Consider the following 27,941-nt stretch of genomic DNA (forward strand, 5'->3'; position numbering starts at 1 on the left):
TGTGGGTGGTTGAGGGATTAGGGGTAGGGTGTGGTCAGGGAAAACGTTGAGAAACAATCTCTGACTTGAAATGTAATGAAATTTCGTGAACGTGTGCCGCTGTATAAGATTGAGTAAAACAGAAGCTCATGGCTTTGGAAGATCTGGCATAAATTTCCATGTGATCAATTCTGACTGCAACTGACCAAACTTTATTTAAAATTGCGCAGGAAAGATATTCCCGAATGAACAGTTGCTCGGAGATCCATTTCCAGCTTTAATCAAGTGCCTTAAAAATGCAACAGTAATCAATACTAAGATGCAGAATCCATTTAGTACTCAGTAATCTCCACCCAAGAAACACAGGAACAAGGCACATTGGTTTTGCAGTTTAACTCTCTTCTTATCAGCAGCGCTTTCTTTAAGCTGAAATAAATGCGGGACAATGTTAAAAATTAGATAACTCTAATTCATTTTCGACTATTGCAATGAACTGTATGTGTGGGTGCAAAGTATAATGAGCAAAACAGCTTTGCCCTGAATTTAACCACGTTCAGGGCCAGCCACACGAGAAAGGTCGTGGCGCTCAAACGCCATCTTCATTCTTACCTCCATAGATGCTTCTTCGCGAGTTGAATATTTGCAGGGTTTTCCTTGACCACTGGGACAGTTCCCCAGGACCGGACATTTCTCAAACCCAGAAACCAATCTTTATCAAAAGAGGCTATTATGCTGAAAAATGCTCTTTATCCTTGTCCTGCTGGTCCGTGTCACTAAAAGCTGGCCCGGGTGAGGTTGGAGCTCACAGCCTGGGCATTTCACGCACCTCTGTACCGTCAGAGAAGGACCGCGCGCTCACCGATTGCATCACTGGAGGCACAGAGTAGCTCCGTGCCCTCATTCAGTGTTCCTTCATCACAGTTTACTGTTTGATGAGTATTCCTGTTGAGGGTCTTATGGTGCTCCTTACAAACCCTCTATCACTGTACTTATTTCCTGCTCCCGCTCGTTTCATTATGTGGCGCTGTGACAGTGTCGTGACCCGTTCTTTGTGGTGTGGCAGCATGAGCTTCGGCTCGAGAATGAGTCAAACCACTGACTGTTGTCCCCAATATTTCCTCTTAACATATCCTGAAGTGATACTGTAAGGGATCAGTTAATATTGCAATCAGACATGCAGAGACCGTGGTAAGAATTGCCGAGGTTGTGAGATGAAGTCTCATCCACACCATGTTTTGTTGACACAGATTATAAGTGTGAAGCTGGATGAACACAGCAGGCCAAGCAGCATCTCAGGAGCACAAAAGCTGACGTTTCGGGCCTAGACCCTTCATCAGAGAGGGGGATGGGTTGAGGGTTCTGGAATAAATAGGGAGAGAGGGGGAGGCGGACCGAAGCTGGAGAGAAAAGATAGGTGGAGAGGAGAGTACAGGTGGGGTGGTAGTGAGGGGACAGGTCAAGGAGGTGGGATGAGGTTAGTAGGTAGTAAATAGAGGTGTGGCTTGGGGTGGGAGGAAGGGATGGGTGAGAGGAAGAACAGGTTAGGGAGGCAGAGACAGGCTGTGCTGGTTTTGGGATGCAGAGGGTGGAGGGGAAGAGCTGGGCTGGTTGCATGGTGCAGTGGCGGGAGGGGTCGAACTGGGCTGGTTTTGGGATGCGGTGGGGGAAGGGGAGATTTTGAAGCTGGTGATGTCCACATTGATACCATTGGGCTGCAGGGTTCCCAAGCGCAATATGAGTTGCTGTTCCTGCAACCTTCGTGTGGCATCATTGTGGCACTGCAGGAGGCCCATGATGGACATGTCATCTAAAGAATGGGAGGGGGAGTTGAAATGGTTCGCGACTGGGAGGTGCAGTTGTTTATTGCGAATCGAGCGGAGGTGTTCTGCAAAGTGGTCCTCAAGCCTCTGCTTGGTTTCCCCAATGTACAGGAAGCCACACCGGGTACAATGGATACAGTATACCACATTGGCAGATGTGCAGGTGAACATCTGCTTAATATGGAAAGTCATCTTGAGGCCTGGGATAGGGGTGAGGGAGGAGGTGTGGGGGCAAGTGTAGCATTTCCTGCAGTTGCAGGGGAAGGTGCCGGGTGTGGTGGGGTTGGAGGGCAGTGTGGAGCGAGCAAGGGAGTCACGGAGAGAGTGGTCTCTCTGGAAAGCAGACAAGGGTGGGGATGGAAAAATGTCTTGGGTGGTGGGGTCGGATTGTAGGTGGCAGACGTGTCGGAGGATGATGCGTTGTATCCAGACGTTGGTGGGGTGGTGTGTGAGAACGAGGGGGATCCTCTTGGGGCGGTTGTGGCGGGGGCGGGGTGTGAGGGATGTGTTGTGGGAAATGCGGGAGACGCGGTCAAGGGCGTTCTCGACCACTTTGGGGGAAAGTTGCGGTCCTTGAAGAACTTGGACATCTGGGATGTGCGGGTGTGGAATGTCTTATCGTGGGAGCAGATGCGGCGGGGGCGGAGGAATTGGGAATAGGGGATGGAATTTTTGCAGGAGGGTGGGTGGGAGGAGGTGTCTTCTAGGTAGCTGTGGGAGTCAGTAGTCTTGAAATGGACATCTGTTACTAGCTGGTTGCCTGAGATGGAGACTGAGAGGTCCAGGAAGGTGAGGGATGTGATTGAGATGGCCCAGGTGAACTGAAGGTTGGGGTGGAAGGTGTTGGTGAAGTGGATGAACTGTTCGAGCTCCTCTGGGGAGCAAGAGGCGGCGCCGATACAGTCATCAATGTACCGGATGAAGAGGTGGGGTTTGGGGCCTGTGTAGGTTCGGAAGAGGGACTGTTCCACGTAACCTACAAAGAGGCAGGCATAGCTGGGGCCCATGCGGGTGCCCATGGCCACCCACTTTGTCTGTAGGAAGTGGGAGGAATCGAAAGAGAAGTTGTTGAGGTTGAGGGCGAGTTTGGCTAGGCTGATGAAGGTGTCAGTCGAGGAGGACTGGTTGGGCCTGTGGGGCAGAAGAAGCGGAGGGCCTTGAGGCCATCTGCATGCGGAATACAGGTGTACAGGGACTGGACGGCCATGCTAAAAATGAGGTGTTGGGGGCCAGGGAATTGGAAGTTCTGGAGGAGGTGGAGGGCGTGGGTGGTGTCACAGATGTAGGGAGGGAGTTCCTCGACCAAAGGCGAAAAAATGGAGTCCAGATAGGTGGAGATGAGTTCGGTGGGGCAGGAACACGTTGAGTCAATGGGTCGACCACGGCATACAACGCATCATCCTCCGACACGTCCGCCATCTACAAACCAACCCCACCACCCAAGACATTTTTCCATCCCCACCCTTGTCTGCATTCTGGAGAGACCACTCTCTCCGTGACTCCCTTGTCCACTCCACACGCCCCTCCAACCCCACCACACCCGGCACCTTCCGCTGCAACCACAGGAAATGCTACACTTGCCCCCACACCTCCTCCCTCACCCCTATCCCAGGCCCCAAGTTGACTTTCCATATTAAGCAGAGGTTCACCTGCACATCTGCCAATGTGGTATACTGCATCCACTGTACCCGGTGTGGCTTCCTCTACATTGGGGAAACCAAGTGGAGGCTTGGAGACCGCTTTGCAGAACACCTCTGCTCAGTTCGCAACAAACTACTGCACCTCCCAGTCGCAAACCATTTCCACTCCCCCTCCCATTCTTTAGATGACATGTCCATCATGGGCCTCCTGCAGTGCCACAATGATGCCACCCGAAGGTTGCAGGAACAGCAACTCATATTCTGCCTCGGAACCCTGCAGCCTAATGGTTTCAATGTGGACTTCACCAGTTTCAAAATCTCCCCTTCCCCAACTGCATCCCCAAACCAGCCCAGTTCGTCCCCTCCCCCCACTGCACCACACAACCAGCCCAGCTCTTTCCCTCCACCCACTGCATCCCAAAACCAGTTCAGCCTGTCTCTGCCTCCCTAACCTGTTCTTCCTCTCACCCATCCCTTCCTCCCACCCCAAGCCGCACCCCCATCTACCTACTAACCTCATCCCACCTCCATGACTGTCCGTCTTCCCTGGACTGACTTATCCCCTCCCTACCTCCCCACCTATACTCTCTCCACCTATCTTCTTTTCTCTCCATCTTCGGCCCGCCTCCCCCTCTCTCCCTATTTATTCCAGAACCCTCTCCCCATCCCCCTCTCTGATGAAGGGTCTAGGCCCGAAACGTCAGCTTTTGTGCTCCTGAGATGCTGCTTGTCCTGCTGTGTTCATCCAGCCTCACATTTTATTATCTTGGATTCTCCAGCACCTGCAGTTCCCATTATCTCCGGGTCAAAGGCCTGTAGATTCATTTTTAGTTTTCATTGCCTTCCAGAGGTGTTTAGAAACCCCTCTCAGGCCACAGTGGTTTCCATCGCTCCCTTCGCACTTTCAATCTTTACTGACTGCGAATGTGACAAACGAGCAGAGCATCTTCCCCCGTCGCCGTCACTCTCAGCGCATACATTCCAAAGAACTCAACGGCACGACGCCTGCGCAGTGCTCGCCTATAATGTTAATCAGGGACCTTTACCAGCGCGGGGACTGCTCGGTAACGGCCGTGACATTGAAAACCCTCAATCAATACAAATTTTACTGTGATGCGGCAGTTGGAGAAGGGTGCAGTACAAAACAACAATACAGCACAGACGCAGGCACTTCAGCCCTCCAAGCTTGCGCTGACAGATTTTGCCCTTCCATATTAAAACTGTCTTCTCTACAAGATCTACATCCCTCTATTCCCTTCCTATTCATAGACAATGTATATATATTTACTTTTTCCATCTTTCAAGTCTGAATCTATAAATAAGACAATTTTGTTAACTTATTTTAAATAAGTCTCGAGCGGTACCCATCTAAAATTAAAATTGTAACTACATGGCAATGGGTAAATGGAAAGGAGGTGATGGGATAGTGCTAATGTGTAAGTGGTCAGTACTCCAGAACCCTCCCTCTGACACTTTCAGGCTGTGACTTACAGATAGTCACTCACCTCCTTTTGGAAGAATTTGTTTTCCCTCAAATCCACTTAAAACCTCCAACTACTTATTTTAAAAGTGTTTCCCCCGCCCCGGTTATTGATTTCTGTACTAGGGGGAGATGATTATCCCTATCTAAGCAATCTATGCCCTCCAGAGCTTTGTTCACTTCAATCAGGTCCCCACCCAGCCTCCTCTTCCACCAGGAAAACAACACAGCCTCTCTACTTTTTCTTCATAACCCCATCACTCCAGCCCAAGCAACATCCTGCTGGATCTCTGCACTTGTGCAGTCACATCATCCTTTGATGTCATTTATGTAAATGATTTGGATGTGAACATAGGAGGCATGGTTATTAAGTTTGTGGATGACACCAAAATTTCTGGTGCAGTGCGCAGTGAGAATGTTATCTCAGAGTACAGCAGGGCCTTTGTCAGATTGGCCAACAGGCTGAGGAGTAACAGGTGGAGTTAAGTTTGGATAAATGTGAGGTGTTGCATTTTGGGAAGGCACACCAGGACAGGAGTCATGCACTTAATGGTAAGGTCCTGGAAAACATTGCTGAACAAAGACTTTGGGGTGCAGGTTCAAGAGTTCCTTTAAGGTGGAACCAGAGTTAGATAGGACAGTGAAGGAAGACTTTGGTATTCTTGCATTTGTTGGTCAATGCATTATAGGTGTTGAAGTGTCATATTGTGACTATACAGGATATTGGTTAGGCCAATTTTGGAATGTTGCTGTCAGTAAAGACACTTGAAGTGGTTCAGAAAAGATTTAAAAGGATTTCACTGGAGTTGGAGGGTTTGGGCTACAGGGAGAGGCTGAATAAGCTGGGGCTATTTTCCCTGAAATATTGGAGGCTGAGGGGTGGCCTTGTAAATGTTTATAAAATCGTGAGAGACGTGGCAAAGGTGAGTAGTCAACGTCATTTTCCCAGGCTAGAAGTCCAAAACTGGAGCACATAGCTTTAAGTTGATAGCAGAAAGATGTAAAAGGAACCTAAGGGGCATTTTCCTTTCATGTCGAGGGTGGTACATGTATGGAATGAGCTACCACAGGAAGTGGTAGAGGCTGGTACAATTACAACATTTAAAAGGTATCTAGATGGGTGCGTGAACAGGAAGAGTTTGCAGGGGTATGGGCCAAATGGTATTAAATGGGACCACATTAATTAGGATACCTGGTTAGCTTGGACGCATTGGACCAAAGATTCTGTTTCCATGCTGTACAACTCTGTGGCTCTAAGTTGGAGAGTGGCAGAGTTGCTTCTGAGACTAAGATCCTGAATTTAAAAAGAGGAAGCCGTGAATGGCATGGCACACAAGCTGGCCATAATAAATTGGGGAGCATAACTTAAGGAGATAGAATTGGATAGGCAAGTGAAAACACTTAAAGAAAATATTGGAGAACTGCAACAGTTGTTCATTCCTATCTGGCACAAAAATAAAATGAGAAATGGGGCCTATCCATGACTAGGAGGGAAATTAAGAATAGTGATCTAGAGTCTTAGAAAATAAGAACATGACGTGCTGGTGTTGGACTAGGGTGGACAAGGTCAGAAATCACACAACACCAGCTTATTAGTCCAACAGGTTTATTTGAAAACACAAGCTTTCGGAGCCTCAGACCTTCTTCATGAACAGATTGCTCTTTCGCCCTTGAGACTGTTCTGCCATTCATGCTGATATTGCTGATCACCAACTCAGTACTTTCTCACTTTCAACACCCTTTGATCCCTTTATCCCTCTGAACAATAATCTAAACCTTCTTCACAACGTTCAATATTTTGCTAAACCACTTTCTTTGGTAGTTGAAGTCCACAGATTTACTCCTCTCTGAATGAAGAAACCCCCTTCCCGGAATCAGTCTGGTATATCTCCATAGCACTGTGACTACAAAGACAGACTATCATTCCTTAGATAAGGAGAACAATACTGAACGGAATACTCCGGGTGCAGTTGCCCTGGTGTCATGCAGTGCTGTTCAGTTCACTGGGTGTATGATATGTCGTGTCCGCCCCGGAACTATGACGCTTGGTATGAGTTTCAGCCAATGAGCGAGAGCTACATATATTCTTGCCCGTCATTCACTCCGATTGGTTAGACAATCGCCCGTGTTTTGTTGGTCACTCATATCTGCACCCCCCCCCCCCCCCCGCCCCAACATTCACATTGACGGCAGCTCCAGGCCAATCACACAGGCCCAGTGCGCAGTGCAGGCATTGCAGCAGGCTGCAGGTGGTGCCAGGTTGGAGGAGGGGACTCAATTTGAGAAGCTCTCCAGGCTCAAGCAACAAAATCCCTGTCCTGCTCTCGAGGCAGGAGTTTGTGAGACGGGGTAGGAATGGAAACCGCGGGAGGTGATGGCCTGGGCAGTTTATAATCTCGTAGGGGAGGCCTGGGGCCCCCATGTATCAGGCCAAGGATTACTAACCGCCATCTTGGTTAGGTCGGGGACGGGAATTCTCCCCAGATACTTGGCCGCCATTTTCGGAAAGGGAAGCCGTGTCTCACTTGGGCAGAAATCGATGAGGCTGTAACTAAGAAGGAAATCCTAGAGGTGTATGGGGAGGATTCACCAAACAGCCACTGGAGACTCAAACCCCGAATCAGACTCACTGATTTGATTTTCAGTCAGCCGACTGGAGTTGGGAACTTGATCCAGAGAGAAGAGGACGGAGAAAGGGAGAAAACTGGAAGAGGAGGACAGAGATAGGGGGATAGTTCTGGATTTCAGTCGAAAGAGGAAGGAGGGTAGAGCCAGGAGTTTACAGAATTGAGAAATAAGAGAGAAGAATAATGTTCCTTAGGATCTGGACATGTCTGTTCTGAATTTTTTCCTGCAATGACAGTAAATGACTTTTGTAAACTCCTTTTGCAGGATATTAGAAGAGAAGTATTTGCAGATATTAAACACAAATCAAATTTCCTGCTGTGAATGGTTGACTCATGCAATTTATGAGGAGCTGAGTCCCTTCAGCCTCTGAATGTGGAAGGAGAAATGTTTGACCTGTATGTAGGTGATACAGACAATATTCAGCTGACAATATTGCAGTGAGGAGACTGCATAAAAGATTTACCCTGTTACACATCCAATGTGGGAGCATTCCAGCATATTTCTTGTGGAGAGAAATTGAACCAATCAATCAAGAAGGTTGGGAAAACATTTACACCATTCACAGTGGGGAGATACTCTGCTCGAGCAATGTGCTGTCAAGGCTTCAGTTGATCAACCATTCTGAAGTGATACAAAGGTGACAGTACTGTGCAGAAACCATGGAAATGTGAGAACTATAGTAAAAAGATTCAATTACCCATCCCAGCTGGAAATCCATCAATGAATTCACATCAGGAAGAAGCCACTTACCTGTTCTGTGTGTGGGAAGGAATTTAATCAAACAACCAAACTCATGTCACATCAGAGAATTCACACTGGGGAGAGACCGTTCACCTGTTCAGAGCGCGGGAAGAGATTTACAGACATCCTGGCTCATGTGACATCAGTGGATTTGCACCGAGGAGGGGAGAAGCCATTCAATTGTTCGGTGCATGGGAAGAAATTCCCTCATTCATCCAGCCTTCAATCACACCAGCAAATTCATACTGAGCAGAAACTATTTGGCTGCACCTCCTATGGAATGAAGTTCAGACACGCATCTGCCCTCATTGGACACCAGCGAGTTCACGCCAAGGCGGGGGGGGAGAAAACCATTCGCCTGCTCTGTATGTGGGAAGGGCTGCAGTCAATCATCCAGTTTGCTGAGACACCAGCGAGTTTATCCCAGAGAAAAGCTGTTCAGCTGCACTTCCTGTGGGAGTAGTTTCAGGTGTTCATCTTCGCTCTGCTCATCAGCAAGTTCACACGAGAGAAGGCCATTCACCTGCTCCATTTGTGGGAAGCGATTCACTCAGTCCTTCAACTAGAGATAAATAAGTGAACCTGAATACGTTTATACTGCAGTAGTTCAAGGAGGAAACTCACCAGCATCTTCTCCAGGGTGACTAATGATGGCCCAGCAAGAGATTTCCGTATTTTAAGAAAGAACTGAATTCTGCTACCAAAATTAAGTCTGACAATATTAGATCTGTTTCAACTGATGTAAACACAACTATAATTGGCTGCAGTTTGGTAATCTGGATATATTGCTGATGGTTTGGACAAGTGTCCCTTTTTAAAAGCACCAACGGTCATTCTGAATTCAAGATTTGTGTTTGGAGAAAGAAGCAGATGCCTTGTGAAAGGGAAAACATAAAAATCAATTTATAGAAAGAAAGCTGACAAAGGAGATGACCAAACAAGTTTTGTTCATCAATGCTTGCAGGGCCAACTGCTCCTTTCACTGCCCTGTATTGTACAGATTAACAGCGTCACATCTGATAGGGCCAGGGTAAAGAATGAAGTGAAACTGGGCTATTGTCATAACCTTAACTTTGTTTCACATTTTCTTCTTCTTTCTCTTGGCCTTGACATTCCCCTCTGAAATGAAGAAGTTTACCTGTATACCTGGTCAGGCAGCAAGCCTGACTCTCAATCCAGACCGAAAACAAAGACAAAAATAAAGCTTGTCTTTAAGCCTCTACCCTACACTGATGACAGTGCACTGGTGCACTCAACTTTCTTCTTTACCACCTTATCCAACTGTGTTCAGGGAGCTATCTGGAATTAGGCCCCAAGATCCCCCTTTATACCAATGATCCTAATGGCCCTGCCATTTACTGTATACTTTCCTCTTGCATTTAGCCTCCCAAACTGCATTACCTCAATTTTCTCTGAATTAAAGTCCGTCTGCCATTTCTCCATCCAACTTTCCGATTGATCTACATCCTGCTGTGTCCTTAGACACCCTAACTCACTATCCTCAGCTGCACCAATTTTCACAGCATTAGCAAACCAACTTAGATTTTCATCCAAATCTTTTATAAAAATAACAAACCTTGTGGAACACCCCTGGTTACAGATCTCCAGTCAAAAAACACCATCGCCACCCACCCTCTGTCCTCTAACCCAATCCAATTTACCAACGCACCATGGATCAATCTCATGTGACTTAATCTACTGGAACCACCTACAATGAGGGAGCTTGTCAAATATTTCCGTAGAGTACATGCAGACAACATCCACTGCGCTGCCTTCAATCAGCTTCGTGACTTCAAAAAAAACAAAAAAAAACACAAGCCAGTTTGTGAGACATGACCTCTTCTGCAGGAAGCCACGTTGCATGTTATCCACATGAACTTTAGCAAGGCCTTTGACAAGGTTCCTCGTGGCAGGCTGACACAGAAGTCGAAGTGACCTTGGTTACACCATGAGTTGGGTACAGAACTGGCTTTGTCATAGAAGATGAAGAGTAGCTATAGATCTGAAACCAGTGCTTTTCTGTAGGAATCAGACCGCTGTCGTTAACATATTTATTATAAAAAATATTTGGAGGAGAACATAGGTGATCAAATTAGTAAATATGTGAATAACAGATCTGTGGAGCTGTGAGTAGTGAGGAGGAATGCTAGACGATACAGCAGGATATAGATTGACTGGAGGCTTGTATGGAAAAATGGCAGGTGGCATTTAATCCAGACAAATGTGAGGTGATACATTTTGGAAGGTCTAATGAAGGAGGGAAGTGCACAGTAAATGGTAGAATTCTGAGAAGCACAATCATAGAGCAGTATCTAGGTCTACAGGTTCACAGTTCCCTGAAAATGACAAGTCTAGTGGAGAAGATGGTCAGGGCAAAGTGTATAAAAACTGGTCATGTTGCAGCTCGCTAGAACTTCAGTGAGGCTACATCTGCAATGTTGTGTACAATTCTGCTCACCAAACCACCACAAGGATGATCAGCTTTGCAAAGGGTACAGAAACAGGTTACCAGGATGTCACCTTGTTTGGAGGATATTAGTTATGAGGAGATGTTGGATAAAATTGGTTTATTTTCTTTTGAACATCAGAGGCTGAGGGGCAACCCGGTAGAAATTTACAAAACTGGGAGAGACATGGATAGTTGGAGTCTAGAGTAGAAATGACAGTTTGTGTAGGGGACATAAGTTTAAAGTAATAGGGAAAAATGTAAAGGAAGTGTGAAAAGTAAGTTTTTACACACAGGACAGTATGTGCCTAGAATGCATTGCCAGAGGAAGTGGGATAAGCAGGTACAATCACAATGCTTAAAAGACATCTTGATGGATTTGTGAATTGGCAGGGAATAGAGAGATACAAACTGTGCAGGGGAAAGAAAGAGATTTCATGATTATAAAATCATGCGTTAATGGAGGCTTGTGGGCTAAAGGGACTATTCCTGTTCTGTAGTGTTATTTGAGACCTCAGTTTTTCAAATACAGACTGGAATATTGGTAGAGTAAGAGGCAGCAAGGGTAAGTTTTCCTGGATTGTATGCACGATAAATTTCCGAAAACAGTGCATTCAGTTCAAAAAGAAAGAGCGCTCGTTTGGTCCTACTTCTTGGGAATGATGGGAGCCAAGTAGATCAAGTGTCAGTGTCAGACCATTCAGGAGACCATGATCACGTGTAGGAAGGTACAGAATAATGTCAGATAATAACCAGCATTAATTCAGAATGAGAAAACTCAATTGATGGAAAGTTGTCTTCAAGGGCAAGGTCAAAGCTGGACAGCAATGACTGGAGTGACAGGTTGATGGGACAAAGTATAAATAATAATAAGGGCTACTTTCAAAGAGAAGATGGCTCAAGTACACTCAAAAAGGAAAGGAAGTGCAAACATTCAGGGCTGCTTGTATGACAATTAGAATTTAAGATAAGATTTAAAAAAAACACTTATGATAGGTGTCAAGGAGAAAAGTCCAAATTGACAGTCACAAGGAATACAGAAGGTCCAGAAGTTGGGGCAAGCAGATGAAAAAGCACACAAGGAAGGGAGACAGTTAGGAGAAAAGGTTGGCAGCCAGTTGAGAGGGGCTGGTAACACACTGGCTATAACAATGTAGGAGAGAAACATGCAGATTCTGGGCTCAGACACAGGGCAAAATTTAGGAGCCCCTTGGCCTTATCGGAAGCAGCAGAGGCAGTGGATCGATTGCCACCATGAGTGAGACAATGAAGCTCTTTGAGCTCCTCAGTTGTTGTTGTAGGTGAGGATGGAGAATACATGGGGGAGGGGAAAGAAATGTTCAATGAGAACAAACTTGTATTAGAGATATCATTAAAAAATAAACATACTGCAGGTCACACAGAAAGCTGATTTGGCTCTTATGCTAAATATAAAGACTGAGAACTGGAGTTATAAACCAGTGGAAACAGATTCCATTGAAATGGTTCAGTACTGACTGTGATTGAAAGCAAAATCCAAACATCCAATAGCTACCTACAAACTCACTTCTGTGTCAGCAAATGAGATAAATGAGTGAATCCCTTCCCACCCTCAGAGCAGACGAATGGCCTCTCTCCAGCGTGAACTCGCTGGCGTATATTGAGGCTAGTTGATCACCTGAACATATGTCTGCAAAAAACACACAAATAGTCTCTCAGCAGTGTGAACATATTGATGATTCATCAGTTGCCCAGAACATTTAAAGCACTTCCCACAGTTTGGACATTTAAAAGGTCTCTCGTCAGTGTGAGCAGCTTGTATGCCAGGACTGTGGTTCACCAAGTGAATCCCTCCCCACAATCAAGGCTTGCATTGTGCCAGTCCTGGTAATTAACTAAAACCGTGTCCACACACACAATACGTGTATGCTTTCTCCTTACATGTTCAAAATCTGATAATGTTCTGTTTACAATAAACTGAGGTGTCCATAAGACCCTGGGATTATGCCTGATGTCAGTTTCCCTTTGAGTACACTGTGAAATCAATTTAAAACAGAACAATGCAATGAAGAGAGAGTCCACACAAACACCAGGCTGCCTATGCAATCAGCTCGTAATGAATCTGGTAGTTTGATTAGATTAGACTCCCTACAGTGTGGAAACAGGCCCTTTGGCCCAACAAGTCCACACTGCCCCTTGAAGCATCGGACCCAGACCCATCCCCCTATCACCCACACACCCCTGAACACTCCGGGCAAATTAGCATGGCTAATCCACCAATCCACCTAGCCTGCACATCTTTGGACTGTGGGAGGAAACCGGAACACCTGGAGTAAACCCACACAGCCATGGGGAGAATGTGCAAACTCCGCTCAGACAGTTGCCCGAAGCTGGAATCGAACACGGGTCCCTGGCACTGTGAGGCTGCAGTGCTAACTACTGAGCCACCGTGCCACCCCGTAGGATTAATGACACACTATTTTAAAAAAAGTGACCACAAAAGCCAGTGATTCACTAATGTCGATCAGGGAACAGAAGCTGCCACCTGGTCTGGACTTATACAAGACTCTGGCGTCTTTGTGAGTGGACAGACAAAGAATGTTGAGAAAGAGGTGAAATACAGGTATTGACTAAATCCACATCTCAATCAGGACTTTGACATCATGTCACAAACCCTTAATCTTCACTGTTGTGAATGTCCAGTGTGGAAGATCTATGGAACACCATCACGGTGAGGACCCCCTCCAAGTCACACATCATCCTGACTTGTTTGAATCCAGTGCAGGATGAACAGCAATTTCCTCCAATTAAACACTGAGACAGCTTCTACACTGACTGCAACCTTCTGTCTAGTAACTGTGTGAAGCTGAACCAGACTGTTCACAACTCTGATGAAATACTTCACACTAAGATGAGCTTTCTCCTGCATCATCACCAAACTAACTGTTTCTATCTCAGTAACATCACCTGACTCCATCCACATCTCAGCTCATCTGCTGCTGAAACCCTATCCATTCTTTGTTACTTCTAGATTTAACTACTCTAACACAGACCGGTCCCCCACATTCAACCTTCCTGTAATGTTGGAGTGATTCAAATCTCTGCTGTCTCATTTCTAGTGTTATTGGCCCAAAGTGCATCACAGGTGCTAAAAAGATACATCAACAGATCTGTTAAAAGACTATCCAATTTAGCATCGTGATAGTACCATACAGCATGATAAGTTTTTCTCAAAGTGAGAATGGGACCTACTTTCCACAGGACTGTACAGTAGTTACTCTCACCGAATGCTGTTCTGGATAAACGCTGAGGATGAGCTAACATAGGTTTTCCCCTCCCTCTCTCGCACTGTTCTTCCTCATCCCTGTTGTACCATTTTGTTTCTATGTCTCCTGTACACTCAAACATGTCTGTGTAGCTCCTTGAAAAGATAACTTTAATAAAACTTCAAGTATATATTTTTTTTCTTCATGCAGCAAGTCATATGTGTATTGTCTCCTCTTTTCTTGCACTCGCAAAATCCTGCTGAGAAGAAAATGCCAGTTGCTGAAGGAACATTCGCAACAGTGGGATTCAAACCCACATCAATGAAAAGACTGGAGTCTTAATTCAGCACCTTAAGACTGTTCAGCCACAGTAACTGACAAGTCGTGGTCATCCTTATTGTCTTCAATGATGATGTCGCTGCACCAAATTTTAGTCATGGAGCAGGAGAGGCCTCGAGACTGCATTACCATTTCTTAAATCTCTAACAACCTCAACACCATTTTTGCCTCAAATCCCTGCAGAGTCTCCAATTTCTCTCAGGTTACCTCTCATGCTTTTCTCTTCTCAAGAAAAGAACTTCTTGCTGTTTAACAGAAAGTGTGAAAGAAACATAGGAGGTCTGGCAATGAGACAAGTGAAATCATGTTAGTTTCAAGATATTTGCACTATTTCTTTCTCTCCGCAGGAATGGCTTCACTAACATCCTACATAATTGTTAAAAATTGTAACAACTATGTAGCAATTAAAGCTAAAATTCGATCTTCTCTCTTAATCATTTGCAGCACCCGCAGAGGACTTTAGACCCATTTCTGTCCTTTTCCATACCCATCCTGAATCGAAAAGAGCGAAAATAACAGACCTGCTGAATTTATCCAGCACATTTTCTGGACATTTTGGGTTTCTAAATTAATTCCCTCAATGTGTCAAATGTCTTAAATGCTTGCTCACAAGGTCTTCGTATCTGCTATTTAAATAGTGCACTGTGAACACTTCAATCATCCATTTTATATGAAACAAGCACACAGTAACTGAACCGTCTTCACGCAAAAATACAAAAATGTATTTCCTTTCTCATCTTTTAAGCCCGTTTGGTTTTTTGTACCATTTAATATGAAGTCTTACAACTGCACCAGAAACCTCTGGTTAAAAAGATTCTGAAAATGTAGTCCGTAACATGAGAATTGGCAAAAGTTGTTGACACACAGAAGAAAGAAAATGTTGTGTGAGATTCAGCAAATAAAGGAACATTTCTTAGACTGTAGCTGAAAAAAATTGGTTTATTGAAACAGACTTTTTCACCATTCGACCGAGTGACTGGAGTTATACAGGGCACTTAAAGATGAGGGCAACAACATCACGAAATTAATTTTGAATGTTAAATCCTGGAGCAAGTACTGAAAATGGATTGCAATGTGAATGAGAAGAATACATTGGAACCTTGGGATTTTCTAAAGCAGTTACCTTTTACTTCCTTGGACTGCAGCGGCGTCAGTGAAAAACCCATTTGTCACCTTATAAAGCAGGATTTGAACATTGACTGTGGAAGGCCAAGTTAACTCAGTTGTTGGAACATACGCTGTTTAAGTGCAGAGTTGTGAGTATGAGCCCAACACTGGGCACCACCTGTTTATTTAGTATTTTCCCTTTGCAAATTCCCTTCCTCCAGCTATTCTTGATGACCCTTACATCCCATGAATCAGCTTAGCGAATCTCTTTTGCACCGCATTCAACGCCAGCATATCCTTTCTTAAATACGAGTAGCTAAACCAATATGGCTTCACCAACATCCAATACAGTTGTTACAAGATGTCCCGATCCTCAAAACACTAACACCTCGCAGTTAAGGCCAAAATTCCATTTACTTTCTTCATAACTTCAGCATCAGTTTAGGACTTTAGACCCATCCTTGTCCTTTTCCATACAAATCCTGAATCGAATAGTTATAATAACTACCTGCAAAATGCTATCCCACTGAAACTTCAACCACTTGCTCAACTTTGTAACCTAAAGTCAAGTCCAGGACCTTCCCCTTCCTTGTTGGGACTTCTACTTAGTGGCTGAAAAAATGCTCTCCTGGATGTATTTTAAAAATTCTGATAAATCCTTCACATTATGACGACTCCATTAATGTTGAGGAAGTTGAAAGTCTCTGCTACCATAATCCTGCTACTTCTACACTTTCTCAAAATCTGTCTCCTTATTTATTTAAAGGGGTTTTCAAAAATGTCACCTGTCCTTATTGCTGTATAGATTCCCGAAGCAAAATAACAATATTTCCTCCTCCTTTACCACCTCCACTGCCTTGCATGAAGGCCCTGTATCCTGGAATACTGAGCTGCTAACCATGTCCAAGTGACAGCAATGGCTTTATGACCCCACTAATTTGTATCCTCAAATCATCTGCCTTATTCATCTGACTCCAAGCATTAAATACCATTCACCCGTGGCAAACTCGCTTATATCTTAATTGCCCAATGACAATGCCTTCCAGACTCTCTTGTTTCTTCTCTTTTTGGCCATTATTATTTTTGAACATTCTCTGGATTTCAGCCCACTGCTAAACTTTTTACATGACCCCCAACAGTACTGGAAACCCATCCCCAGCTCCCACAAGGATGCAGTTCCCATTCCAGTTTAGGTGTAACCGCTGTGTGTAATTCTACTCTTCCTGCTGAAGGACGGATGTTGTAAAACTTCAAAAGGTTCAGAAAAGAATTGTAATGGTTATTATTGTAATAGTGTACCATTAGTACACTAAGTTTCAAGCATTTTGGGATGACTCGGTTCCCAGTTGCTCATATGAAATGTACTGACTGTCATTGAGTGAAAAATAAAAACCACAGGTTCCTCGCACTTGTTGGAGGTGAGGATAGAGGAGATAGGCTCTCCATCTCCCCTTTCAAAATAAATTAGTCTGCTTTTGAGATAAAGATCCAATGCACAGTAGTTTTAATAAAATTTATATCATTTTTTCTCCCAACAAGGTAACCAGACATGTGGTGTTTTCAAACATCATGAGAAACAAGCCCAGATAACATGACTTGAATACAGATAATACGAGCAACAAAAATTCCTACAGATTCTTGGGAACTCATTGGTGTTTAACCACAGTGGCTCAGCGGTTAGCACTGCTGCCTCACAGTGCCAGGGACCTGGATTTGATTCCACCCTTGGGCAACCGAGTGTGTGGTTGTTGGCATATTCTCCCTGTGGCTGCGTGGGTTTCCTCTAGGTGCTCTGGTTTCCTCCCACGTGCTGGTTAGTGGATTCGCCAAGCTAAATTGCCCAGAGTGTTCAGTGATGCGTACATTAGGTGGGCTACGGGGAGATGTGTCTGGGTGGGATGCTCTGAGGTTTTGTGTGGAATTCTTGGGCCGAAGGGCCTGTTTCCATACTGTAGGAATACTCCGAATTCTATGAAAACCCGTCCTAATGAACTAGGGAATCCCTTTTCACACACTGCGGGTGGATTGTCTTTACCCAGTGTGAATGTGTTGATCTACAGCAATAAAACGTTATCATTTTCAAAACCTACTCTACAGTTACGTATTTGTTATTGAGATTAATGCGAAAGGACTAATAAATTAAACGCCATTTATTTCAATGCCAGAGGCCTAACAGCTAAGGCAGAGGAACTCAGGGCAAGATTGGAAACATGAAACTGGGTTATCATTGCAATTACAGAGGCAAGGCTCAGAGGTGGACAGGGCTGCCAGCTTAATGTTCTAAGATATAGTTCCTATAGAAAGGATAGAAAGTCGAAGGGGGAGGGGGAAGCAAAGCAAGAGAGGAGGGAAAAGTGGCATTTTTGAGCAAGGATAACATTACGGCGTTACTTAGGCAGGATATATCTGAGAATACATCCAGGGAAGTTATTTGGGTGGAACTGAGAAATAAGAAAGGGATGATCACCTTATTGGGATTATACTATAGCCACCCCCATTAGTCAGCAGGAATCTGACAAATAATTTTGAAAGAAGTTATCTGGAAGAATAACAGGGTGGTGATGGAAGGGATTTTAACTTTCCAAACAGACTGGGAATTCCATGGTCTAAAAGGCTTGGATGGAGCGGAGTTTGCTGAGAGTGTAGAGGAAAATGTTTTGATTCAGTATGTGATGTACCGACTACAGAAGGTGCAAAACTTGACCTGCTGTTGGCAAATAAAGCAGGACAGGTGACTAGGGTATCAGCAGGGGAGGACTTTGGGGCCAGTGACCATAATTCTATTAGTTTTAAAATAGTGATGGAAAAGAGTAGACCGGATCTGAAAGTTAAAGCTCTATATTGGAGGAAGGCCAATTTTAATGGTATTACACAAGAGCTTTCAAAAGTTGATTGGGGCAGATGTTCGCAGGTAAAACAGAAAGTTAGAAAGTGGGAAGCCTTCAAAAAAAAGAGATAACGAGAGTTCAGGGACAGTATACTCCTGTTCGGGTGAAGGACAATGCTGGTAGGTATAGGGAATTCTGGATGACTAGAGAAATCAAGGTTTTGGTCAAGAAAAACGAGGAAGGACATGTCAGGTATAGACAGCAGAGATCGAGTGAATGCTTACAAGAGTATAATGACAATAGTATACTTAAGAGGGAAATTAGTAGGGCAAAAAGGGAACATGAGGTAACTTAGGCAAATAGTATTAAGGAAAATCCAGTGGGATTCTACAAATAGATTAAGAACAAAAAGGATAACGATGGAGAGATAGGGCCCCTTAAAAAGCAGCAATGCCTCCTATGTGTGGAATTGCAAGAAATGGGGAATATAATAAAACAAGTATTATGCATCAGTATTTACTACAGAAAAGGATATGGAAGATATGGACTGTGGGGAAATAAATAGCAACATCTTGAAAATTATCCATATTACAGAGGTAGTGATGCTTAAAACGTATAAAAGTGGATAAATTCCTGGGACCTGATCAGGTGTATCCGAGAACTCGGAGGGAAGCTAGGCAAGTGATTGCTGGGCCCCTTGCTGAGATATTTGTATCATCGATAGTCACAGGTGAGGGACCAGAAGTTGGCTAATGTGGTGCCACTATTTAAGAAAGGTGCTAAGTAAAATCCAGGGAACTATAGGCCAGTGAGCCTGATATTAGTGGTGGGAAAGTCGTTCTAGGAATCCTGAGGGATAGTACTTGAAATATTTGGAAAGGGAAGGACTGATTAGGGATAATCAACATGGCTGTGTGTGTGGGAAATCATGTCTCACTGACTTGATTTTTTTTGATGGAGGAACAAAGAGGATTGAGTAGCGCAAAGAGGTGGATGTGTTCTATATGGATGTCACTAAGGCGTTTGACAAGGTTCCTCATAGTAGACTGATTAGCAAGGTCAGATCAGATGGAATACAGAGAGAACCAGTCATTTGGAAACAGATCTGACTTGAAGGTAGAAGACGGAGTGCTGGTGGAGGGTTGCTTTGTCGACTGGAGGCCTGTGACCAGTGGTGTGTCATTTATAAAGATGATTTGGATGTGAATGTAGGAGTTATAGTTACTAAGTACCAATCCTTGCAGCATACTGCAGGTCAAAGGCCTTTCCAAATGGCCAGCTCTCCCTGGATTCCATGTGATCTAACCTTGTTAATCAGTCGACCATGAGGAATATCGAAAACATCCACCGCTCTGCCATCAATCTTGTTTCTAACTTCTTCAAAAAAACTCAATCAAGTTAGTAAGGCATAATTTCCTATGGACAAAGCCATGTCAACTATTCCCCATTCAGTCCACGCTTTCCAAATATATGTAAATCCTATCCCTCAGAATTCCCTCCAACAACTTACCCACAACTGACATCAGGCTCACTAAAAGTTTATTGTTCCCTGGTTTTATGTTACCACCTTTCTTAAACAATGGCACCAGATTAGCCAACCTCCAGTGTAACAGCTCACCTATGACTGTCAATGGTGCAAATATCTGAGCAAGGGGCCCAATCGCAAGCCTAGCTTCCCGCAAAGTTCGAGAATACACCTGAAGAGGTCCTGGGGATTTATCCACCTTTATGCTCTGTATGGCATCCAGCACCACCTCCTCTACAACATGGAACTTTTCAAGATACACATTCATTTCTCTAAGTTCTTTAGCTTTTGTATCCTTTATCACAGTAAATACTGATGTAAAATACTTTTTTGTATCTCACCCATCTCGTGCATTCCCACACATAGGCGGTCTTACTGTGCTTTTAAGAAGCATAGTAGTGTCAAAATTGGCCTCATTTAAAACTTTGACTCTTCGACCAAAGTCTATCCTTTTCCATAATTATTTTAAAACTAATAGAGATATAATCATAGGCCCCAAAATATTGTCCCCCCTGCTGACCCCTCAGTCACCTGCCCTACCTTATTTCCCAAGAGAAGATCAAGTTTTGAGCAGGGACTAATGACACCAGTACAAACAGCCCAAAGATCAAAGTTCATTCCTTGATTTAAGGGCAAAATCCTTCAAATGTGGTTGTGGTGAACTTGCTGGTGTGTTAACAGTTGGGATGATTGAGTGAATCCCTTTCCACACATAGAACAAGTGAATGGTCTGTCCCCAGAGTGAACTCGCTGGTGTCTCAGCAGGTTGGTTGAGTGAGCAAATCCCTTCCCATACTCGGAACATGTGAACAGTCTGTCCCCACTGTGAACTCGTTGGTGTTTCAGCAGGTTGCTTGACTGAGTGAATCCCAGCCCACAATCAGAGCAAATGAACAGTTTCTCCCCAGTGTGACTGCATTGGTGCATTTCCAGCTGGGATGGGTAAATAAATCCCTTCCCACAATCCCCACATTACCACAGTCTCTCCCCAGTGTGACCGTGCTGGTGTTTGGGCATTTCAGATGAATCTTCACAGAATCTTCGACACACAGACAATACGCATTTCTCCCTGGTGTGAACAGTGCTTCTTCCTTTAATGTTCAAAATCCTGAGATAATTAGGTTACGACAAACAGATTGAGTGTCAGATCTGGATGTGGTTTTGTTTGATTTCTCTGAATGCAATCACAATTTCAAACTGAAGAAAAAAAAAGTAGAGAGAGAGAGAGAAACCAGAAGAACACACACAAAGATTGTCAAACTCAGAAATTAATCTGATCAATTGTGGATGCAACACTGAGGGGCACTGCTGGATTATCAGTAAAACTGAACTGGTTCATTAAATGTCCTTCAGGGAAGGGAAACAGTCAGCGTTTGTCCAAAACTACAAAAAGAGATAGAGTTTGGACAGACATGAAGGGCAGGCATTTTATTCATCTGAAAATGAATCCAATTCCTGTTTTCTCTCCATACCCTCTGATCCTTCTGAAGGACTAAGATGCAGAAAAATACCTGAAATCTGAAATAAAAACAGAAAATGATAGAGATACTCAGCAGATCTGGCAGCATCTGAAATGGTGATAGATGCAGGAACCATTGCAATCTTGAAGAAGTGTTGAGATGATCATCCACTGCACCAAAATACAGGTTACACACCGAGTGCCAGAAAACGGGCCTAGCTTCAATAGGTGCTTGATGGCCAGCACCGATACAATGGGGACATTGTTGAACACAATGTTACCCGAGTGTCTGACCCCATTTAGTTCCGTGTTTCTCTCCTATTCTCTTTTAGGAAACAGGCAGCAGCAAGTAGTGAAGAATGCAAATGATATTTCGGCCTTCATTGTGAGAGGATTCGAGTACAGGAAGAGGGATATCTTTCTATAAGGGCCTTGGTGAGACCACACCTGGAGTCATGTGCACCTTTGTTCTCCTTTCCAGAGGAAGGATGGCCTGGCTACTGAATGATCGTAAAGAAGGTTCACCAGACCAATTCCTGGGATCACAGGACTGATGTATGAAAAGAGATTTGATCTTGATTAATCCTTCTTTCTTTTAATCTTTCAGCCACCGACAACATCATGAACTAATTTCAAATCCCATTTGCTGATTTGAGTCTTTTACTGCTAAAGCTATACTTTGGTTCCCATTCCCCTGTCATACGAGTTTAAATCCTCACCAGTGGAACTAGCAAAAGCATCAACAAGAATATCTGTCCCAGCTCTGCCCAGGACAATTGTTCAAGCTTGTGCATGTCCCACCTTCCCCAGAAACAAACAAACAGTCTCAATGCCTCAGGAATCCAAACCTTTTAAGTTATAGCTCCAGCCATGCACTCATCTCATCTGTCCTCTTATGCTTTTACTAGCACATGCATTGTAGCAGCTCACACTGTTATGGGATTAGATCACGAAAGGTCCTGTGGGGGGTATAAAAGAGTCCTGTTGAGAAGGAACATTAGGGAATTTACTTGGGTTTCTGTAAACAGACAGTTCAAAACACATAAGCATTTTAACAAGAGGCAGTTTTTAAAGGCCTGGTTCAGCCACAATCACAAGTTTGTTACTTAATAAAAAGTAGAAGCAAAAGTCTGATCCTACAGCATTCTGAACTGTTTAGGTAATTGTAACCAGAAATGCAAACAACCAATTAACATGAAATGGTTAGCTGAATTCCTTGAGCAAATGTTTGTCAGCAATAAAAGCAGCTCACTGTATCATTATGGAAGGAAAAGCAATAAATGGCGTAAACACAACCTCGAAAAGACCAACAACATAGGAAGGGGCAAAGGAAGATTATAAAGAGAGAAGTCAGGGCTGCAGAGAGATAAAACAATTGAAATGTAGATACGGATAATTTGAATAAATTCTTACATCCAAAGATCAAGGGAAGAGTGACAAAGATAGATTACAAAATCCGAAATGAAGATATGGTTCGTGCCTTAGTTATTTGTGAAATCTGAACAAATTTTGTTTCATGGCTTGGTAAAGCTCTAAAGTGACTGAATTTCACACTCAGTGGAACTGGAATAGATGCTTTTTATTAAAACAAGAAAGTAATAATGGAAAGCGCTTAGAGTAGAAAATGAAACTTCAGTTTAAAAATCATTTACAGAATGCAAATCGTTGGGATTGTAAACTGCAGCAGCAAGTCAGAAACACTGTTTGATCTTTTAAGCTGAAGTAAGAGAGGGATTTTTCCACAATTTGTCAACTGTATTACAAAATTGTAGTCACTTTATATCAGAGTTGAGTTTAAAAGACTTAATCACAATTCCTAACAATCCACACTACAGTTAGTAGAGAATTTGGAAAAGTTCTTAGTGATAAGATACCATTTTGGTTTTTGGCAAAAAAATGTGGTGCAGCTGGCAAATGTCTGAGGAGGAATATAACTGTCAAAAGCATTGTAAGGTCCCAAAGACAGACGAAGTAGTTTTCGAGCTAACCTCAGGAGATTATAGAAGGGTTTAGGACTGAACATAGTGTTGTCCACGATTGTTTGAACATAGGACATAGAACATTACAGCACAGTACAGGCCCTTCGGCCCTTGATGTTGTGCCGACCTGTCATACCGATCTCAAGCCCGTCTAACCTACACTATTCCATGTACGTCCATATGCTTATCCAATGACACCCTAAATGTACCTAAAGTTGGCGAATCTACTACCGTTGCAGGCAAAGCGTTCCATTCCCTTACTACTCTCTGAGTAAAGAAACTACCTCTGGCATCTGTCCTATATCTTTCACCCCTCAATTTAAAGCTATGCCCCCTCGTACTCGCCGTCACCATCCTAGGAAAATGGTTTGCTTACTGGATTGGGTATATTGATTTGGGGTGTGTGGCTAACAATGACAACAATATTGCATGTAAATAACACCTAGCGAATGGAATAAAAATATCACAATCAGCCAGGGAAAGTCTGAATGTCACTGTCCACTCTTCCAATCTGAGCTGTATTTAAGAGGGGAATTAGGCCTCATGTGAAAGCCAGGTTTGGAGTGGACTCTGACCTCTCCCACACATGCGGTAACAGAGCTCTGAATAAAGGTCACTTGTACAACTGAACACAACACAAACTTCTCCCGACAACAATGTGGCACTGGGTGTAAGCTTGACAATACTACATTTGAGATCTCGTATTTTAGTGTATCTCTTAACTTCCTATCTTCAGCTTTCAGGTCCTCCTCCCTTGGTTTTCCTATGTCACTGGTACAATCGGATGTTCACCCTCCCACTCCAGAATGTCCTGAAGCTGCTCCATGTCATCGCTAATCCTGGCACCAGGGAGGCAACATACCATCCTGGATTCATGTCTCTCTCTATTGAATCCCCTGTCTCTACAGTCATATTTATCGTTTCCCTCCCCTTCTATGCAGCGGAGTTACTCCGAGTGCCATGAACCCGACTGATGCTGCTTCCCGAGTGGCCACCCCAACATCCTCCACCTCCCCCGAACAGTACCCAAAACAGTATATCTATTTGAGGGGGATGACTCTAGCACTTCCTTTCTGAGCCTTTTACGTGTCTGATGGTCACCCATTCCCTTGCTGTCTGTGTAATCTTCACCTGCTGCGTGACCAATCTGTTGAGAATGCGACCACAACCTTCTCAGTTACCATGGATGCTCCATACTGACTGCACCCACAGCTCAAGCTCTGAAAAGCAGTTAACTAGTAGCTGCAGATGGACACACTTCCTGCACAAATAGCCAATAGGGACACTGGTAATGTCCCGGAGTTTAATGCGGAAAACCGTGAGGTGATTCACGTTGGAAGGAGTAACAGGAATACAGAGTACTGGGCTAATGGTAAGATTCTTGGTAGTGTGGATGAGCAAAGAGATCTCGGTGTCCATGTACATAGATCCCTGAAAGTTTCCACAAGTTGATAGGGTTGTTAAGAAGGTGTACAATGTGTTCGTTTTTACTGATCGAGGGATTGAGTTTCAGAACCATGAGGTCATATTGCAGCCGTACGAAACTCTGGTGCGGCCGCACTTGGAGTTCTGGTCACCGCATCGCAGGAAGGATGTGCAAGCATTGGAAAGGGTGCACAGGAGATTTACCAGAATGTTGCCTGGTATCGAGGGAAGGTCTTATGAGGAAAGGTTGAGGGACTTTAGGCTGTTTTCGTTAAAGAGAAGGTTCAGAGGTGACCTAATAGAGACATACAAGATGATATGAGGATTAGATAGGGTGGACACTGAGATCCTTTTTCCTCAGATGGAGCTGGCTAGCACGAGGGGATATAGCATTAGATTGACGGGTCATAGATATCGTACAGATGTCAGACATAGGTTCTTTACTCAGAGTAATAAGGGCGTGCAATGCCCTGCCTGCAACAGTAGTAGACTCGCCAAGTTTAAGGGCATTTAAGTGGTCATTGGATAAACATATGGATGATAATGGAATAGTGTAGGTTAAATGGGCTTCAGTGTGGTTTCACAGGTCGACACAACATCAAGAGCCTATGTTCTATTGTGCAAGAGGAGCACACCACAGATGTGATGTCTTCTGTTATGACTTCTCTCCAGATTAGAGATAATGGGAACTGCAGATGCTGGAGATTCCAAGATAATAAAATGTGAGGCTGGATGAACACAGCAGGCCAAGCAGCATCTCAGGAGCTCTCTGATGAAGGGTCTAGGCCCGAAACGTCAGCTTTTGTGCTCCTGAGATGCTGCTTGGCCTGCTGTGTTCATCCAGCCTCACATTTTATTATCTCTCCAGATTAAACCAGTTTCTGCCTTAAAAAGAATTTAATTAAGCTAGGTCCTCCCCCTTCATTTCAAACATTACTATTATAAACCTAAAGCCCCTAACTTTATTTAAGCTAATACATACTTTAAAAACTGTAAGAAAGTTCTTTACGGTATCAAATATCAATTTGAGAGACTTTCTGAACTGCCCAAACTGAGACTGAGCATCACACTCAATCTTTCAGTTTCACTTTCTGTTTCACCCAACTCCAAAGCACTCTCACTTAGCCAAGCAGTACTCACAGTGCAGCCTTTTCATTTTCATTGTCTGCTCACACCCACTCTGATCTCAGCCTCCCATACTGTTTCAACGCAGCTCAATGGAAGCTCAGGGAACAGCATCTTCACATTAAATGCAGTAATTTATAACCCTCAGGAATCAACACAGACTTCAGTTTCAGGATCAATGGAGTTGTCAGGAAATGGAAGATTCCACCTGGAGGGGTGCTGGAATTTGTGCCCATAAGGAATTTTAAAAGGAAGTTTGCAGGTATTCAAGAATGAAAAATGTATGGATTAAAATCATGAAGTAGGCGATTGGGACTAAATATGACAGTTCTTTCAAAGAGACGAGGTGTTGTTTGGACAAATCTACCCCTCTCAGGCCAATATCTCCTTTCTCAGCTGCAGGATATAGAACTGAACACTTATCCCAGGGGTGATCAAACCAAAAATTTGAATATCCTGCTTTCAAGTTACAAACTTACCAGGAATATTCTCCCACGCATAGAATGGTTAAACCTCTTCCCTTTCCCAGTTAAGTGTCAATGATACTCAGATCCTGATCACTCCGCTTAATGGAGAACATGCTTTGTGATCCTGGTCTGCAAATTATTCTCAATAAATATCCTGTAAAGCAAATCCACAAGAGACAAATAACGGTCAGCCCTGGACAGAAATCCAGAAAACACAACAAGATTGTCTGGAAAAGGCAAACATTTCTCTTGGTTTCTGTTAGTTATGTATAAATCCTCCTCTTCAAAGCACCCTGCTCCCCCACACAGAAAAATGCAGAGGTAAAATACACCCATTATTAGAGACTGAGGAAGTCAGACATTAATAAATTTGACCAGGGAGCACAAGGGGACTCAGAGCACTTTCAGTGATTTGATCCCAATCATATGAATACTGGGCAAACGGATATGCTTTAATAGATCATAATATTTAAAGCAGGACTTCCTACAGTGAGAGTGCAACAGGTAACATGAAGTTCTAAGCAAGGGTTAGCGGATCCGAAACGTTATTTTTTTTTCTTTCACAGATGCTACCAAACCTACTGAGCTTTTCCAGCAACTTTGTTTTTGAACATGCAGTTCTGAACGCGTTTTCGGCATTTCTCCTCCATTAAATATCTAACGTATAACTTGCAGCAATTTATACTGCCTGAAGCCAGTACTCCGCCAGTGTCAAAAGTCCTTCCCAGGAAATACACGCCATGTCTCACAGTCTGGGAAAGAAGTCCAGAAAAACAAAAACAAACATTTCTCTTGTCTTAATCTCCTCTCCCAAACAAGAAAGGCTGCGCTTGCGTTCCACTGCAGATTGCCACCTATAAATATGGCGATCCCGCATGAGTCCCGAAGATCATTGCCCCTAATAAAGATGGTGGCAATTACCTCTGCCTATCGCAGCCTCAGGTCCGCAGCAGTTTTTTCGTTTGCTGCAAAACACGGGGCCGGCATGTTAAAATTTGTTTTCTGACATGCATCAACGGCTATTAAAGCCTCTCAGTCAATACCGAAAGTATTTCCCTCCCGTTTTTTTGCAGCTTTCCTTTTTGTCCCGTGTACTGTACTTTCGGCAAGCAGCTAACCTTCAGTCGCAGAGATATTGCGTCTCCGGACAAAGACGATCACGTGATTTTCAAACAGACAAACATCTCACTCGCTCTGATTGGTTGGAGGATAGGCCGCTTCCATTGGGTCCTCCAAGCCCCGCCCCGTGCTCCGATTGAACCAAAGCTGACGTCGCTCACAGGGAGACAGCAATAGCTGCAGGTGCTGGAGTCAAGGATGACACAGTGTGAAGCTGGAGGGACACAGCGAGCCAGGCACCATCAGAGGAGCAGGAAAGTTAATGGTTCAGGACCCTTCTTCAGAAATGGGGCGGCGGGGGGGGGGAGGATGGGAGCTGAGACATAAACAGAGTGGGGGCTGGGGAAGGTAGGTGGGAAGGTGATAGGTGAGTGCAGGTAGTCAGTGGTGAAGATTTTTCCTGCTGTTCATTCGCTCTGTGAGTGATGGTGAGGGTTCATCCCGAGATGGGTAAAAAAAGGGCCATTCCTGATTCTCCTAATGTACGGCAAAACAGCTTGTATTTTATGGAAACTTTTACTCTGTCATTTTCCTCGATGTTTTGGCTGTTTCAGAGACTTGGATAGAGCAGGGTCAGGAATGGATGTTG

General features: G+C 44.1%; 1 long non-coding RNA gene across 2 annotated transcripts; it reads right to left on the reverse strand.

Moving 5' to 3' along the window:
• Positions 1-374: 374 nt before the first annotated feature.
• LOC132209362 (uncharacterized) lies at positions 375-27,367 on the reverse strand. Of its 2 annotated transcripts, none has more exons than XR_009445457.1 (3): positions 26,816-27,367; positions 26,246-26,387; positions 375-405 (listed from the first exon to the last, which is right to left on the reverse strand). It is a non-coding gene; the product is annotated as an uncharacterized LOC132209362 (long non-coding RNA). The 2 variants fall into 2 exon arrangements; XR_009445456.1 differs by lacking the exon at positions 375-405 and adding an exon at positions 15,242-22,196.
• Positions 27,368-27,941: the final 574 nt, after the last annotated feature.

Source organism: Stegostoma tigrinum, unplaced genomic scaffold (genome assembly GCF_030684315.1).
Source record: "Stegostoma tigrinum isolate sSteTig4 unplaced genomic scaffold, sSteTig4.hap1 scaffold_89, whole genome shotgun sequence".
Classification (NCBI taxonomy): domain Eukaryota; kingdom Metazoa; phylum Chordata; class Chondrichthyes; order Orectolobiformes; family Stegostomatidae; genus Stegostoma; species Stegostoma tigrinum.